The sequence below is a fragment of the Callospermophilus lateralis genome, unplaced genomic scaffold (genome assembly GCF_048772815.1).
Source record: "Callospermophilus lateralis isolate mCalLat2 unplaced genomic scaffold, mCalLat2.hap1 Scaffold_89, whole genome shotgun sequence".
NCBI classification, from domain to species: Eukaryota; Metazoa; Chordata; class Mammalia; order Rodentia; family Sciuridae; genus Callospermophilus; species Callospermophilus lateralis.
This window is the reverse complement of record NW_027517018.1, coordinates 780560-798484: the sequence shown is the minus strand read 5'-3', so window position 1 is coordinate 798484 and position 17925 is coordinate 780560. Positions and strand designations below refer to the sequence as shown.

At 43.1% G+C, this 17925-nt stretch overlaps 2 pseudogenes; one reads left to right on the top strand and one right to left on the bottom strand.

Moving 5' to 3' along the window:
• The first annotated feature begins 1338 nt into the window (after positions 1 to 1338).
• LOC143390070 (cadherin-23 pseudogene) lies at positions 1339 to 2112 on the top strand (annotated as a pseudogene).
• A 9757-nt stretch (positions 2113 to 11869) lies between these two features.
• On the bottom strand, positions 11870 to 15094 carry LOC143390114 (phosphatidylinositol 4,5-bisphosphate 3-kinase catalytic subunit beta isoform-like; annotated as a pseudogene).
• Positions 15095 to 17925: the final 2831 nt, after the last annotated feature.

The following is a 17925-nucleotide window of genomic DNA, read 5'->3' as shown; positions in this document are numbered from 1 at the left end:
AGAAGAATATTTTTACCCTCCCTTATCTCAAAACCTGGCTTGGCGGCCATTATGTCTGCTCTTAGAAATCACTTAACAAAAGACTTTAAAAACTTCAAGAACAATTTATTTAAAGAAAATTCCATTTCAAGAATCCTATGACTATATTCTAAGGTAATAAAATTTAAATGAGAATAAACAACAAGCTAATAAACTGAATTGAAAACTGCATTTCAATAACAAGGTTTAGGAGTCATTTACTAGCCCACGTATCTCACTCTCATGACTTATAACATTGACTAAATTACTTAACAGAGATGAAAGCTCATATTGCTTCTGTTATCCGCTACAGATGCTTTTTGGAGCTGAACAATGTGACATTTGCTTTGGAGCACTTGTATCTAATCAATACATAATGCTAAATTTGATTTAAAATCAATTTAATTGTACTCTTGCTCTCCCATGAGTCAACGGGGGAAACAAAAGTATTATTTGAGAAATAAACCATTCAGTTATTTCCCAAAGAAATCATAGATCCTTTGCCTCTACTGGAGTCCAAGTAGAAGATACAATTGGTTTATACTACAAAATTTTAAAAGGAATCTTACAGAAATAGCTAGGATGTTAAAACCTAAAAGGCATATTTGAACTTTGGTATGTTCCCCACCCCCAACCAAGCTTTTTATAAGAGTTCTACAAATGGTGGCTCCGGAGAGAGGGGCGCGGGCGGCTGGCGCGATGCGTGGCCAGAGAATGCGTCGGACGGCTGCCGGGAGCTGAGCCCGCGGGGCTGGGCGGCCGGCCCCGGGAATGGAGTGCGGGGGTGCGGAGCCTTGGGACATTCGGTGTGCGCCTAGTCCGAGTCCATGGCGCGCCTGAAGTTGCAACCTGCGAGCGGTGAGCGGGCGGCCCGAGGGACCGGAGAGCGGCCGGCGCACCCCGGATGAGCCTTCCGAGCAGGCGGCCCGCGGGGGCAGATCAGGCGGAGAAGAGAGCCTGAGGCGCGGCGTGGCGCCGCTCCATTCACGCACACGATACCCAGAGTCGCTCACCGCCCCTTCCCTCCCTGCTTCCCTCCCTTCCTCGCGCTGTTCGCCAACCGAGCGGCAGGAAAGTTGGATTGCGGGGTTGAGACTGCAGCGGCCAAGCCACTTGTTCCCGTCGCGGCCATCACCCGCGGCGGGCGCCCGGGGCCTCCTGCCCGTTGCCCCTGGCCCAGGCCCTGCGCCTCGCTCCGAGCCCGCGGACCGACACGCGGCAACTTTAATTCCCGGGAACTCTAATTCCCTCCGCCTTGGCCTTGGGAGGACACGCACCCACTCCCCACCCTTGTTCCGGGACCGCGAGTATTCAGAAGCCATGCGGTACCACGTTGGTACCGGCTGCCCTGTGCTCTGGCTTGTCCTGCTGGTCTCTGAATGCTGGGGTCAGGTGAACCGGCTGCCCTTCTTCAAGAACCACTTCTTTGACACGTACCTGCTGATCAGCGAGGACACGCCTGTGGGTTCCTCCGTGACCCAGTTGCTGGCCAGGGACATCGACAACGACCCTCTGGTGTTCGGCGTGTCCGGGGAGGAGGCCTCCCGCTTCTTTGCCGTGGAGCCCGACACTGGCGTGGTGTGGCTCCGGCAGCCTCTGGACAGAGAGACCAAGTCTGAGTTCACGGTGGAGTTCTCCGTCAGCGACCACCAGGGGGTGATCACACGGAAAGTGTACATCCAGGTGGGGGACGTGAATGACAACGCACCCACCTTTCACAACCAGCCCTACAGCGTGCGCATCCCTGAGAACACACCGGTCGGGACACCCATCTTCATCGTGAACGCCACGGACCCCGACCTGGGTGGCGGCGGCAGCTTCCTCTACTCCTTACAGCCTCCCTCCCAGTTCTTCGGCATCGACAGCACCCGTGGCATCTTCACCGTCACCCGGGAGCTGGACTACGAGGTCACGCAGGCCTACCAGCTCACCGTCAACGCCACAGATCAAGACAAGACCAGGCCTCTGTCCACCCTGGCCAACTTGGCCATCATCATCACGGACGTCCAGGACATGGACCCCATCTTCATCAACCTGCCATACAGCACCAACATCTATGAACATTCTCCTCCGGTTTGCAACAGAGACTCCTGACTTTGTGCCATGTCACAAGTCACTGGCACCAGCCAACCTGTGGATTGATTGCCCTGGAACCATGTATCCACTTCTGGCCCAAACAGCCATAAGTGGGAGTCTCAGAGAATGAAACAGGCCACTGTCCACTCTGCAGGGGTCATGGCTGGGGTAGCTGTGGCCAAGTGACAATGACAGGCATCCCTAGAGTGGTTGCCTCCATGCCTCTATGCTAGCTAGAAGGAAGCCCCCACCGTGGGCTGATAGAGGACAGTGAGGTGCCTCCTCGGGCAGTGAGGCCTGGACATGCAGCTTGGGGAACAGCATTGGTTCCTGCAGAGCTGGGGACAGAACCCAGGGCCTCAACCCATGCTAGGCAAGTGCTCTGTCATGGAGCTGCAGCCCCAGCCCTGATCCTTCTTTTGAGAGAAACCTGTGTGTTGAGAGGACGGTCTCACAGTTGTGAGGGCAGGGCAGGCTCCCGCCAGAGGCCAGTGGGTGTTTGGGCCCTGCCCATCTGCACAGGCTGGCTGCCCGGACTGGGTGCAGACCACGCTCCTAGGTCATCGCATGCCAGGGCAGCCTGATGCCCAGCTTGGACACCATAGCTGTCCTGACCACTGGCCAGGGGCATGGAGCTGGCACTGGGCCCCTGTCTTCTTGGCCAGGTGTGAAGCAGAAGCTCTAACAAGCAGGATGCTCTCTAGCCTGCTGCAACAGGTATTTGCAGCTGCTTGGAGGGCAGGGGAGGGCACCTCAGGTCGCCACCCTTCTCTTTCCTGGCTTCTGTGCACAGTGGGAGCCCCGGCCTTGGAGACTGAAGGGTGCCCCTGCTCAACTCCCCACTTCCCAGGACCCCTTACTTTCTCCTCCTTGCTGGGCCCTCATCTCAGTCTCAGGTCGGACCTGACTGCTGTTTGCTCCTATCTGCCCCCAGCCCCCGGGGTTGTCCTTCTGAGTGCTCAGGGCTCCGGAGCAACTGGCCCAGACTCTGCTTCCTGGCTGGCTGGGACCGTAGGTCGGCAGAGATGGAGTCAGCTGTGTGCATGGACATAGTGGGAAGTATCTATGGAAGGGCTGGATGAAGAAGTGACCATCCCGTCACATCCTGTCCTGCAGCCTCACCCCTGGTGATGGTGTGAGCTTCCTCTGAGACCCTTCGGCTTGTCTTTTGTTCAAGACCACCTTCTGCTGTTACAGGTTTTATTTTCAGACCTGCATTCACTCACTCCATGCTTCTTTCTTCCTTGCCTTCATCCGTCACCAGCCCTATGTGCAGGGGCCTGTGCCAAGCCACACCCTCTTCTCTCCAGAGGCTTCCACCGGCTCCTACTAGTGATCCCTCGGTCTGAGCAAACCAGATGCTTGCCCACCTGAGCCCCTGCTCGCACCTTGGCTGGGTTTCTTGCATCTGATGTGACTTGCTTGTCTCCTGCATCTCTTCGGGCTCAGAGACCTTGCTATCTGTGCCAGGCCAGGGTTGTCCCTTTGCAAGGCCAATGTCTGGGGAGCTGCTGAACCCCTGTTCGGAGGGTATGAGCTCCTCCATGTGGGTACTGACCAGGCTGGGGGTGAAGGGAGGCAAACCAGGCAGTAAGTGGGGTTGGGGCTCTTCTGGGGGCGCTGCTGGGGTCCCCCTTCCACGGAATCACACTTCACATCCACGGACTGTCCTCTCCTCCTGACTCCACACTTGGAAGGAGCCCCGTTTCCCGTCTGCACACGGCCCTCTCCTGCAGGCCTCCTCCTGCACACTCCAGGCCCAATTTTTCCAGGCCTCTAATCAGTTTCCGTGCCTTGGTCTGGGTCCTCCATGTCCCTTTACAGTGTGGCACTCTGATTTGATGCAGTTGTTCCCTGCTGGCCCGGGAGCCTTCTGGGCCGCAGGACCCAGGCATCCTCCTTCTGGGCCTTGCCTCCACTGCTCCCGGGCCTCTGCCCAGACCCTTCCCCACTCCCCCTGGTTCCCCTCTTTATCTGTGGCTCCCAGCATGTACACCTCCCTCTATCAGTGTATCGGGCAGGCATGCCTCATCTAAAGTGTATATATTACCTAATAAAATCCTTCTTATTTGGGAAAAAAAAGAGTTCTACAAAAAAAGAATTATAGGAAATTTTAAAATAAAAATATAATAGTACACAACATATTTCTTAATTTCCTAGAGAATTATATAGTTCCAGAATACATGCACTTCTATATACAACATCTTCTATCAGATTGATTCTCTATATAATTTTTAGCAATTATATACACACCCTGAGTAAATCTTAAGTATTTACAATGATTTTGACTTGGAGCTACACTTATAATCCATCCATCTGACCAACAGTTACTGAGTCCCAACTCTTCAAGGTTCTATTATTTATATTCAATGAAAAAGGAGGCTCAAAGAGATTTTGAAAGGAAAAAATTCAGGATGAAAATATCTGGTGATAAATTAAAATCTCTAGAGAGTCTACTTTACAAAGGAAGTTTATACAACTCCCAAAACAGTAAGCTTTATCTGAATTTCAGTGCATATTAAAATTGACTTCCTTATAATAACTATGAATAAATTAAGCCAGCTGACTATGATGAACATAAAAATGCCTGTGTGCATTTTTTGGCCTATATTCAAGAAACTCTGTGATTGCAATATGTAAAGAACAAAATTTCAAAAATTCCTTTCTAACCGCTGTAAAAATAGTCTCATACAATGTGCCTGCACAAAACCTGCCTTTTTAAAAAACTTGTATTTAACTGACAGAACTATGAGACAGTGGAATAAAACCACACTTAAAAGACCATCTAAAATACTAGCTTAAGTTATTCAGGATAGATTATTTTTCAAGAATAAAACAAGGTTGTTCACATAGGTAATATGTGGCTTGTAATGGGGAAAAAAGTAGTTCCCAAGAAAATAGTCAATTTTATGGCTTAAGTGTTCAAATAGACACAAAAGGCCAAATCCATAAATGTAGGTTTGAAATGTTTCAGAATTTGTCACAACTTAAGAAAAACTTGAATTGTACCAAAAGTGTCCAGAGAAATTTTGAGCCATAAATATATTCTTAGGAACAGGCTTATATTAATTGTATCTCGTCTTCCTTCTTGATGAGTTTCAGACCAAATTTAGTTGATGACAGACTAAAGAGTCAATAAACTGATGATCTCAGCTGAACATTGGATAATTCCTCATTTGACTTTTGGCAAACAACTCTCATAGGTTCCAACATGATTCCCTATGCCTTAATAAGCATCTACAATTTGTTCTGTCCAATAAGGCCATTAGCAACATGTCATTAAGCACTTGATATACAACTGGTCCAATTTGTGTACTGAAAATGTAAAATATACCCTGGAATCCAAAGACTTCTCACAGAGTACAAAACATCTTATTTTTAATTGTCCACCTTTTAAAATATATCAAATATATTGAATAAGCTAAAATTAATTTTATCTGTTTTTTTAGTATTTTTTAATGTGTTTATGGAAACCTTTGAAATTACATTTGTGACTTGTATTAAGTTTGTTTTATTTGATAGCACTGGTGTAGAAGTTTTAAAGATTCTTGCAGTTCTGGCTAAGAATTTTTCAAAATATGATAAATCACTAATTATATTTGTTCTGATGAAATATGCACATTTTAATACAATATATTCTGAATGGTCTGACAAAAAACATGAAAAGGCTGCACTTTCTATCATAATGATTATTTTTCAGATAACATCAGCTGTTGGCCTGTACAAGCAGGAGACTGTTTTTCCACAAGTACTAGTATTCAATCATGATAGAAAGCAATTCTCCCTGGGCTTTCCCCACATGCTTTACATCAGCAGCAACCTGCACATTCATATGTTCTATGAATTTGGAACCAAGTCAGGCTGCTTCCTGCCTGGCTGCTTTTCCACTTCTCTCTCAATATGGAAAATTGAAAGAGCTTGTGTTTGGCTGATGCAGAAGCCAATGAATCTGTCTAGGCTGGTACAAAGCTCTGACCCCAAGAAAGTTTCAGGCAGGTTAGTGCCATTTCTGGTCATTTGCAGTTACAAAGGAGATAAGAAGGAGTTAGCCTCAAAAAATGGGTAAGAGTCAACTGTTAAAGAACATTTCCTCCCTAACACTTGAAAGTAGCTTAATGTCTCCACAGAAATTTCAAGATCCCACTTATCACATTTTTGTGCTCAAGAAATACCTCAGCTGCCAAAACCTAACTATATGGGTGCAGTCCAATATGGTAGCCACCAATCACACACAGCTATTTCAATTGAAATTTAATCAACATCAATTAAATTTAGAAATTCAGTACTTCAGTCTCAATGACTACATGTGGCTGGTGGCATAGTAGATCCATCATGGCAGAAAGTTCTGCTGGAAAACCCTGAATGAAAACAATATGCAGTAAGTTAGCAATCCAAAAAGAATAGAGAAGTGAACGGAACAGAGAAAAGCAACACATGAGTAGAATGCAGATTAAGACTACTTCAAAGGGGGAAACACATCACATAATGTAGTTACATTATGCTGATCCAAAAACAAAAGGAAATTTTCATTGTTATATTGGTCAGTTCATCTGTTTTGCTTGGGGATGTAGACAGAGAGAAAGTGAAATTCTGAAGATATATTTTTCATGCATGTCCTAGTTTCATACATGCAACCACCACACACAAACTAAAAGACAAAAATTTATTCCTGATAAGTAAATGTTTTGCTTTTCTAGAAGAGGGCATTAGAGCTGCACATTTATTCCTGAACTAAGTTCACGAGTGAGACAAAGATTTTTCTCCTTAATGTAACAAGTCACGGTACTCTACATTGGAGAATCAAAACTTTATTAAAGTGAAAATCAGATTATATACTTTGTCATTTTTTTGGGGGGGGTAGGAAGGTCACCCACTGGAAGACATGACCCTGAAAATTGTCAAATAATTGTTAAAAGTTTTTCTATAGAAGTGAAAATACTGGGTTTTATGCCTTCATTACTTTCTAGTTAGATGAAGATGAGTTCTGCCTCAGTCTCATATTCAAACTTTAAGTGAGATATTGCTGAACACAATTTCTGACTAAGAGAATTTCTATCTAAGAGAATAATAGATACTATCCTCTTTTGCTACTAATTTTTTAAAAACTTTATTTTTTTAGTTGTTGATAGAACTTTATTTTTATTTATTTATATGTGGTGCTGAAAATTGGAACCAGTGCCTCACACATGCTAGGCAAGTGCTCTACCACTGAGCCACCACCTCAGCCTCCACTACTAATTATTAAATGCACTGGAAATTTTGTCAGAGTGTATAAAAATAAGGATTACATAAGAGGCAGTACCATAAAACAATGGTACAAATGTCACAAAATGCTCATATCTCCCATTGGATGCTTTCATAGTAGACAAATTACTGTTGTTATACAGTATATATCCGCCAACATATGGTCTTTTTTGAATGCCTTCTTTTATTATCATAATGTTTTCAAGGTGCATCCATTTTGTGGCATGTACTAGTCCCTCATTTATTTTATTGTTGGATAATATTCCATTGTATGAATATTTTATTTATTTAACCATCCATCAATTGATGGAAATTGGAATTGTTTCTACTTCAGCTTTTATGAACAATGTCACTGTGAACGTTTGTGAATGGATGTTTTCATTTCTCTTTGTTATAAATCTAGGAGTGGAATTGTAAATGTAGTAACTAACTGGTAATCTGGTAACTCTGTGTTTAATCTTTTGAGGACAAAAAAGACTGTTTTTCAAAGTTGTACCATTTTATATTGCCACAAGCAGTGTATGAGCCTTTCAGTTTCTCTACATCCTTACTGATAGTTATTCCCAGTTATCTTTTTGATTGTAACTGTTAGCAGGTATAAAATAATATCTCATTGTGGTTTTGATTTGTATTTCCCTGATGTCTAATGATGTGAAGCATCTTTTCTTATGCTTGTAGGCCATTTGTATATCTTCTTTGGAGAAATGGCTGTGCAGATATTTTCCCCATTTTTTAATTGGATTGTTTTTCTTTGCTCTCTTTTAATTGGCTTGAGCAGGATGCTGATATGCTAACTGGTGATGAGAAAGTCTTGAAGGAAGTTCAAGAATCCCTGAAAAAAATTGAAGAACTGAAGGCACATTGAAGTATCCTTTCACCTATGGTTTGGATTAACTGTTGGCATTGCTTCTTTATTGTTGTAAGTGTGGTATTAATAAGGTCTGCTGAGAGCCATAGCCAAGTAGGAATGATGCATGGCATTTTTTGTTGAAAGGTGACCCTGCTCAGGTTTTAGGGTGGGTCTGGGTTTAGGGTGGATCCTGCTGGAAATAGGGCATATCCTGCTGCCTCAGGCGCCCGCTCCTTTGGAGTTCCTGTTGAGTTCTCTCAGGGTTCTGAGAGAATTGGTGTGCGGAGCCTAGTGGAGGCAGTGGGTTTCCAGGAAGTGTGTGTAGAGTGTCGGGAAGAGTTCGGGGTGGGGGGGGAGTTGCTGTTTGTTTATTTAGAGACAGGGTCTCACTGAATTACTTAGCACCTCACCATTGCTGGGGCTGTTTTTGAACTGCAATCCAAATAGGGCTTGGGGATGTGGCTCAGTGGTCAAGTGCCCCTGAGTTCAATCCCCAGTACAAAAAAAAAAGTCTCATTCTTATTTGCTGTTTCCATTCCAAGACCAAGAAAAAAAAGAGTTGCTGTTTGAATCTACAAGTCTTTGTGGTGGCTTGGTGATTTTGTGCCCAGCCAGACTGCAGCAAAGGTCAAGAGCAGGATTTGAATTCTCCATAAATTTCTTTCTGTTCCATGACCATAAGCTGCATCTCTAACCCCAGCCAGAAATTTAGGTTAATGGCTGGAAACGATGTGGTAATACCACCAGTTAGAGTAGGAGGGAAAATAGTAGTTTTTTATATATATGAGGTAACCAATTTCTAATTGCCTTCCTCCCATTGCCACCTCATCTCTAGGAAAGAATAGAATCCTTATAACTTAATGCCATTGACCCTCAGACTTAGAAGCTACATAATAAATCAGCCACAATGACAGAAGCAATAGGGAGTTGCTGTATAATAAATTCTTACCATAAATAGTAAGCTCCATGAATGGGTCAAAGTTCAGAGCAAAGGGAGATAGCATCTGACAGAGGTCCCCTGGGAAGCTCCATTGATGCTCTCCTGTGTAAAACACGTCACAAATAAGGACAGGATCTGGATAGAGAGCAACAGAGAGCGAGGCTACCTATTCCCAGTGGAAGATTTCCCATGAGCAAAAAATGTGACAAAGGGAAACCACAGATAAGAACAAGATTGAAGTTTGCAAAAAGATCAATATCTGAGTTGGGTTAATTATAATTCAGGTCCTGAGAAAATCTTATCTCTTGGAAAGACAGCAGAGGTACAATGATAGCATCAATAGCCTAATTGATCCCTGAAAATCTGAATGACGTCTGAGCTTCAAAAGATGAAATTTGACAGAAGTATATGTAAACTCTTCTCTTTGGATCAAAAAGTTGGAGTGTATTTGTATGCAGAAAGCTTAGCAGCAGAAAATATGAGAGGATTTTAGGCTGTGATAAACAGTGAACACTAATAAAATGTAGGAGTATGACACAACCCACCAAAAGACAACTTTGATTTTATGTATTCATAGAAATGTAGAGTATAAAATGAGAAAGGGGATAGCATTGGTCTGATCATATCTGGAATTTTATGTTCAGTTTGGGATAGGACATGTTATGAGGGATGCAGAAAAATGGAAATAAGCTCTGAGGAGCAGAAACAGAGCCAAGGTGGAATTTGAAACCCCATCTAGAGATGGAATGGAAGATACTGATTGGGAGAACAGCCAGCTCTGGGAGCAAGAGGTCCACATTCATGGGTTCCAGGAGCTATTCCGTTGCAGAGGTGAAGACCTGTTCTCTGAGGTCCAATGCAGTGGGATCAGGACCTCTGAATGACCCAACGATATCCCAGTCTCAGCTGGACAGGTTTTACTGAATACTGACTCTATGCCAGTGACCTTGCAAGTCATTATCCACCTTATGATCCATGCTGAAGTTAGAAGACACAGCCCTGCATTCACAACTGTCACACAAAGTGGGATAATAAACACATATATTAATTCATGCTAGAGTTTGGATATGTAGTTCTCAAAGTTCCATCTGAAAAAGTTCAGTCCCCAGTGTGGCAGTAGTGGTAGGTATTATGGACCTTTCAGAGGTGGACCTGTGAAAAGTCCTCAGGTTACTGTGGGCTTGCCTTTAAAGGAGATTGTTGCACCTTGGTCTCTTAATCTCCATCTGCTTCCTGGCTCAGACATGGATGCTCACCTGTGGGTTTCTGCCATTGCCATCTCTCACCAGCAACCAACAAATGGAACTGCCCAGTCTTAGATGTGGACTTCCAGAACCATGAGTAAAGTAAACCTGTCTTCACTTAATAAGTAGTCTATGTCAGATATTTCATTATAGAGATGTCAAAATGACTAATACAATACATATCACACACACACACATACACATGCACACATATGTATTTATGGGAGCAATAGCTGCACAGAAGTCAATTTTATGAGGTTAAAGAAGGTTTCACAGAGCTATATTGAGGAGGAAGAGGTGGCATTCACCAGGCAAGTTATGGAAGGGGGGTTCTAACAGAGAGGAAAGTTATGTAGATGGACAGAACAAAGAGGCATGCTGTGGAGAGACGGCCAATTGTTCAGCGTGAGTGGCAAGACCTACAATGCCATGCACAGGAGAAAAGAATTTCTTTTTCTTTCTTTTTTTTTTTTTTTTACTAAAATACTGAATTTTAGGTCTGAAGTTTATTCCATAAATAGGTTCTTTTTTCTTTGCTTGCTTTCTTGGATACATTTACTCAAGTATAAAGCTCTATGAAGTGAATTCTTTCATAGATACCATATAAAAACTGTATTAATATGCTCCTCATTACAGAAGCAGCTGGAAGAACTGGATCACACAGTTAACTGAAAAGTAACTTAGGAAAAAGCTCTGCTTTTTTTTAAACTTCAAAACACAGACTGAAGAATACCAAAGAAACATCATTTTATATAGAACTCCCACTAGAAATTTTATAAATATATATATGCAGCATATTTATACATATATATATGTATAAATATATATAAATATATATATATATATACATACATATATATTTGCCTCACCAGTAGATTTTCAGCAAGTCTGGTTGGAATGATGTTATCATAGTAAATAAATATTAACAAAAGAATTTATGAGTTTCCACAGGTTTAAAAGATTTCTTTTGAAAAATAATCATAAATTCAAGTAATAATTTGTAGTTTATACAGTTTAAAAATGGAAGGAAGACACCACTTTCTGAAGCCTTATTTGGAAAATAAGAATAGCTCCCAGTCCCCAGGTGTGGAGAGTTGTTACCTGACTGATAACACCTGATCACAACACTGGAAAAGAAGTATTTACATCTTTCTGGTAAAGTACCAATCACTTAAAAAGAGAGAGAGAGAGAGAGAGAGAGAGAGAGAGAGACATCAAACAATCCCTAGTAGCATTCCTTGGCGTGCAAAGTCAGCAGGAAATGATTATCCATAATGTTGACTCATATTCATGATGAATCTTGGAAGCATTCAGAAAGCAGAGGGTGGTCATCGGGAATTTCCCAGATTAGGATTTGTGGGATGCTGTGTTGTTAATTTAACTGAGTTCCAAAATTTCATTCCCTTTATAACATCTCTGGTAGGGTAATATTCAATTTAGTGCAAGTGAAAAACGAAAAAGAAAACTAACAAATACATTAGGAGCAAAGGCAGATTGTTAAGATCTGTAGTCCTTCTGAACTGTGTGGGCCATCCAGTTCACTTTAGTAGTCCAGCTTTCCCTGAGCGCCTCATCAAATTTTTGCTTAAATTGTTTGAGTGCTTCTTCTTCACTCTTCCCTAAGGCAAGAGAGTCCTTGAGATACTGTATATCCTTGACAGAGGTAAGCTCAGGAAGCCCTGCAGTCAACATCAGTGCAAAGAGAGTGATGAAGAGATCCCCGTGTCGGTGTAAAATCAGGTATGCATCTTCACAACACTGCTGGAAACGGCCAAACTTTTCTGTGTTTCCTGTTTTTCCTTGTTGAATGACATGAATGAAATCATAAGTAAGAATAAAAGGCACTCTCTCTCTTTTAATGCCAAATTTAGATTTAAAATTTCCCAGAATGTGTCCAAAGTCGATGTGGAAGAGCTGGCCAGTTTTTTTGACCATGATGTTGTCACTGTGTCTGTCACCAATCCCAAGGACATAAGAAGCTACACAGTAGCCAGCACAAGACAGGGTAAACTCCTCAATTGCTCTGTCCAGGTCATCCCCAGAATTATATTCCTTCAGCCAGTTCAGAAGGGCATCTTTGTTGAAAGCTGCTGCAGCAGCCACATTGCTACTATTCAGCTGAATGTCAGCAATTGTTTCAGAGGTGCTCACAACTTCAATGAGGCCAGAGCGATCTCCTGTTGCTAAACAGCCATAAGGGAGCATGCGAAGATCCAGACCAGCTTCTTTCCAGAGTAAATCCATCAAATGCAGCATTTGGAGTGTTAACATATCCTGTCGTAAATCATCACCATTTTTAAAAATCACTCCAACTGAATCCTCACCAAATACCTTGTTGTTGTACACTAGCCACAAAGGCTTCATTTTGGAATCCATGTATTTGCACTTTTCAACATAGAGTTCTGAGAGGATGACACATGGATTCAGAGGTGACTGCAGGTCAGAGAGGGCTTCCCGGTAAGCATTCTGTTTTAAACAAGTGTGCATAGCTTCCTTCCCTTTAGCTCTGTTTAGCTTCATTGCATTCAGTTTGATTAAACTATTTAAAGTTTTTAATTTGTTGAGTGCTTCGAACTGCTTGGAAAGCACTTTCATGTGGCCTACGCTTCCTCGACAGTACGCTTCAAGGATCACACCAAACTGTACCGAGACGGCAGGAATGTGCACCTCTGACCTAAGATGCCAAAACAGAAACTGCCCTATCCTCCAATTAGCAAGTGCCCTTTCTAGTAGGAATCTAGAGAGGGCACAATCAAGAAAAGGCTCATATTTTAAAACTTGCACCAGTTGTAAAAGATATTGAGAAAGTTCCTCATCACTCATCTGTCGCAGGCAGCCCACAGCATATTCCCGAACGTACTGATCCAGATAGTTGAAATCCAAAAGCTCCAGAGCATCTCGAGGAGAAAGTTTAGGCCATATCTGAAGCAGTGCCTGAAGCTGAGCGACATCTTCAAGTTTATTCCACTTGATCGATAGGAGTAATTTTGGCAGTGACTGTGGGAAATTCTCTCTACAGTCTTGACACAAAGTCCAAATAAGATCCATTTCATTCTCACACAGCTGCGACAAGGGATCCCTGTCCAAGATTTCTTTCAGGACAGCAAGAAACTTTTTTCCACCTCGACTTGCTACATTAGCACTATCACTGCTTGCAATCTCAGCTGCCTTTTCAATAATCTTATCAAAAGGAGGATAATAATAAGGTTGTTTTTTATTCTCTGGAAATTTAATATGTAAAGCTGTTGCATTTTCAGTATATGGATTTGTCTGAACAGTTCCCATAGGATTCAACATTTCTTCAAGTTCAACAGGAAATGAAGACCAGCTGTGCAATATTATGTCTCCAGACCTCAGCTGTCCTTTAAAGTAAAAAACCATGGTATTTACCCAGGCTACAGGATAATGCACTTTCCCAGCTTTCCTAATGGTCTGATATTTAGAGGGATTTATAGTTTTTGTTGATTTCTTCGTTTTTACTTTATCCAAAACTGCATAAACTGCAAGACATAATCGAGCCATTCTTGGCAAGTCACAAATATTAATATCAAATTCCAGTAATTCATTCCAAATGTGATCATTTTTCCCTGATATCTCTGAGCTTACGATGGTTTTACCCAGGATCTCAGTACCATGAAAAAGACCAGCCCTGACATGAACTTTTACAGTTTCTTCTGTGTTAAGTTTATTTCCCTTAACCAAGACAATTTGAAAAGGGTTGTTATTGTCCCACACATGAGAAATAACTCGTGTTTTCTTTGGTGGTAAGGGAAGAGGAAGGTTAGATGAATTCCGATTTATGGCAGCCTCTATGGCAATCATTTCCTGTTCATATATTTTCTTTATCTTACTGCATTCCACGAGTATAAAATGGGGTAGAGTCCTGTTCATTACACAGTTCCGGATATACTGGAACTGATTTAGTGGGTGATCACCAAATACATACATATTCTACTCTCCCACTGACTTGCAACACATAGTCATAGGGGCTAGCTTCATCTTCCTTCCCATGAATAGTCAAACGTTTTTGGATTGCCAATTCATTTATTTTGATGGGATTCATTTCAGGAGATACTTGAAAGCTAAACACATCCTGACAGTTTTCAAAATGAACAGCTACAATGAGCTTTCCTCCATAAAGCTTATCTTCCAAGTTTTCAAGGGTGGATGGCTCATGCTCCGGTGGATACGTTTGCTTTAGCCAGTCGATCCACGATAATCCTACAAGTGACTGAATATTTTCCTCACTGAATATGTGCATTTTTCTTCTAAATTCATTCACTTCAGGATCCTTCAGGGCATCAAATTCATGCAGACCTTTTCCTATAAGGACTCCAATTTTTGAATCAAATTTTTCCGCCTGATCACAACTTCTTGTCACTAATTTGAGAACAGGAAGAAAAGGTCTGACATCACAGAGTCTTCGTGTTTCATCTTCAAGCTCCTCATATACAGCAGTTTGATTCACACATGCAAACATATAGGAGTCAATTTCCATAAGGAGGTTAAACATTGGGTAATTGTGAACTTGCTTCCATAACATCTGCTTAATATAAGAAATAATAGCTTACCGAGGTACCTCCAACTGGATATAAATCCCAGTGGGCAAAAGAAAATCCACAGGTATGGAGCCATCAGATGCTATCTGTGAGTCCACTGCCCAGATGTCAAGAACGTCTGCCATAGCAGGAGGCATTATGAAACTGAAGCACATTCATAACCATGGGGCCCTCAAAATAATAGTCCCCATTTTACTCTTTTAGGAAAATAGACAGTATTACTTATTTTTTAAACATGAAGTTTTCATGGAAGACTTTTTCTGATTAGAAGATACACTGCCCGGTGCTCCGCCACCGCCGGCTCCCGCTCCGGGTGCGCGGTCAGCAGCCCAAGCCGCCGCTACCTCCGGCGCTCCCATCTCGGCTGCTTTTACTCAGCTCCCGCCTGCCCAGCGCAGCTCTACACCCACCTGCCTCCCACTGCCATGGCCCGCTCCGCAGCAGCAGCCGCACCGCCCCACAGAGCACGCGCGCGCCGCCGCCGTGCCCGCTCTTGCGCGTGCGCGCGCGATCGCCTCCCAGGCGGGCCTCCTGGCAGCCCCCGCCCGGCGCGCGGCGCTCAGGCCAATCCCGGGCGCCGCGGGAGGGAGGCGCACCGCCGGCCGCCTCCGCGTCTGTCCGCAGGGCTGACTGGCTCAGGAGAAAAGAATTTCAAGGTGAGGGGACCCTGGTTGGTTTTATGCAGGACAGTAATATAATTAGGTAAGAGCTCTGTGGTCTGACAGTCTAAGAGTTTCAAGAGGTTGATTAGTTCCCAAGTGAATTGACTTGACTCCCTTCACTGTTTTCCCCTAATTTATTTATGATCTTTTAAAAGTAAAAGATGTCTATCCTGCTTATTGGTGATCCATTTTCTTTGAATGGGCCACCTAGCCCTGCTTTAGTCCAGGGCTCACTGGTATAGAGTGACTTATAGTAAACACACAGATACCAGAGACTAGATCCTTGAGCAAATACACATCACATTAACTTGGAGAAAAAGCCTCTTAAAGTTTAAGTTATTCTTTTTTTCTCTCTTTTTAACTCTCACTGGGGTGTTTTCTAAGAAAGATTTTGCCTCTCTTTGCCAGGAGATGATTGCCAGTGTTGTGGAGGGGAAATGACATACAGTTCTTCCCAGCTTGCAGGAAAATGCAGTGGATGTATTCTTGTGAGTGGCTGCAGGACATCACATCTGATTCCAGCTCCTAAGGCTTGTCACCTCAAACCTCTTTAGAATGAGTTGGAACACATAGACATGAATAGGCAAGTAACACTGGAGGTCATGCATTGCAATGTTAAAATAAGGTACAAGTCTCACCACAGAAATGTCTAGTGTTGTATAAGAGACAATCATCCCTCCTGACAGTTCATCAAATATCTAATCCTTGAATGAAATGTAACAGGTTACATTTGTAAGAGGTTAGCCAGACAATCTGTTACAAAATCAGCACATTGCCTAACATATGCTTCCCCCTAGTCCCTGGGGGACACATTTAGCTAACTTTAAACATCCATGTCAGATTAATACAAAAGAAAATCACTAAATCATTTTTCTTCAAAAAATGTACCTCTTATGGGACCAGAGTCAACTCCTTAGAGCAGGACTTGTCCTAAAATAATAAGGGTATGACACAAAGGGCCCTCATCCAAGCTCTACCATGCTTCAAATTCCCACTAAGGAAGTCATGCCTCAGGGTAGGGTGTTCTGCCTCAGCTGAAAGGAAATATGTTTCCTGTGAGGGTTCATAAAGCTATTTGTGCCCACTCATACAAGTGACTTGATTGGTTTGGTAAAAGAAGTTTCTGAAGTCTTGGGAAGCAGTGTCTGAACCATATGAACACTGGAAAGGTAGATTTTGCTAGAGAGGAATAAAAGAGTGTGTGCCCAGTGGGTTCTCTGTTTAGGGTGGGTCTTGCTGTTTCAGGATGTCAGAGAAGAGGGCTGGAGTTGGGGGCGAGGTTGGAGCACAAATGGCTGGGTTGCCAAGAGACTGGATCCTGTGGGAATGAAGAGGTATGAGTGGGGGAAGTTCCATCAAACCAAGTCCTTTGTCCCTTTTCCTTAAATCTAGTCTTGCTCAGAAATCTGACAGAAAAGACAGAGGAATGCAGTAATATCTGTGTAGCATTGTACATGCCAGTAGGTGTTTTCCTTCCATGTCTATGATGCATGGAGCTCTGTCTGGCTCATGGTAGCACACATGAAGAGTCTATTAAATTTATATGCAGTATTTTATTAAATAATAATAATGATATTAGGAATTTCTGTTTCTGGCCTATCTCAAAGCACTTGAACTTCTCAGAACCTCAAATATGACAAATGACAGAACTAGCTTAGATTTGAATCCAGCTTTATTGCTGATGAAATGCTATGCCATTTCTGCTATTTCTGAAATCTTTAAACATTTCCCCCCAACTGGAATTCCAACATGAAAGCAGATGAATGCAGAGTTACACTGGCAGAAGGTAGAATAGGTTTGGGAGAAGGGCCAATGCCAACATAATATCCTCCTTGGCTCTGCCAGGCCAAACGCAGTAGCATAGCAGAGAAACTCTGAGAGGTCCCAGGGCCCTACAATCCCGCCTTCCGCTCTGCTCCTGAGCTAATTCACCTTGGAGAGATTCAAGGTACGCTCAGTACACCACATCTTCCATTCTTTCACTGCCTCTGATATTTTCTGACTGAAAGATAAAGTTAAAAGCTGGTCACAGCAGCACATACCTGAAGTCCCAGCTATTCAGGAGGCTGAGGCCTGAGAATCACTTGAGCCCAAGAGTTCAAGACCAGCCTGGGCAACATAACAGGACCCTCTATTCTTGAATAAATGAATGAATGAAACAGAGAAAGTGAGTTCACACTGAGGCTCCATGAGGTTCAGTTGTTGACTCATGGTTAATTGGAAATATGGTATTGCTCAGAAGCAGGTACTGGGTCTCTTGTCCTCATTAAAGATGCATTTCTCCTCACTTGGTTTATATGCATAAACCATGTTGTTAATGCTTTTATTTCAT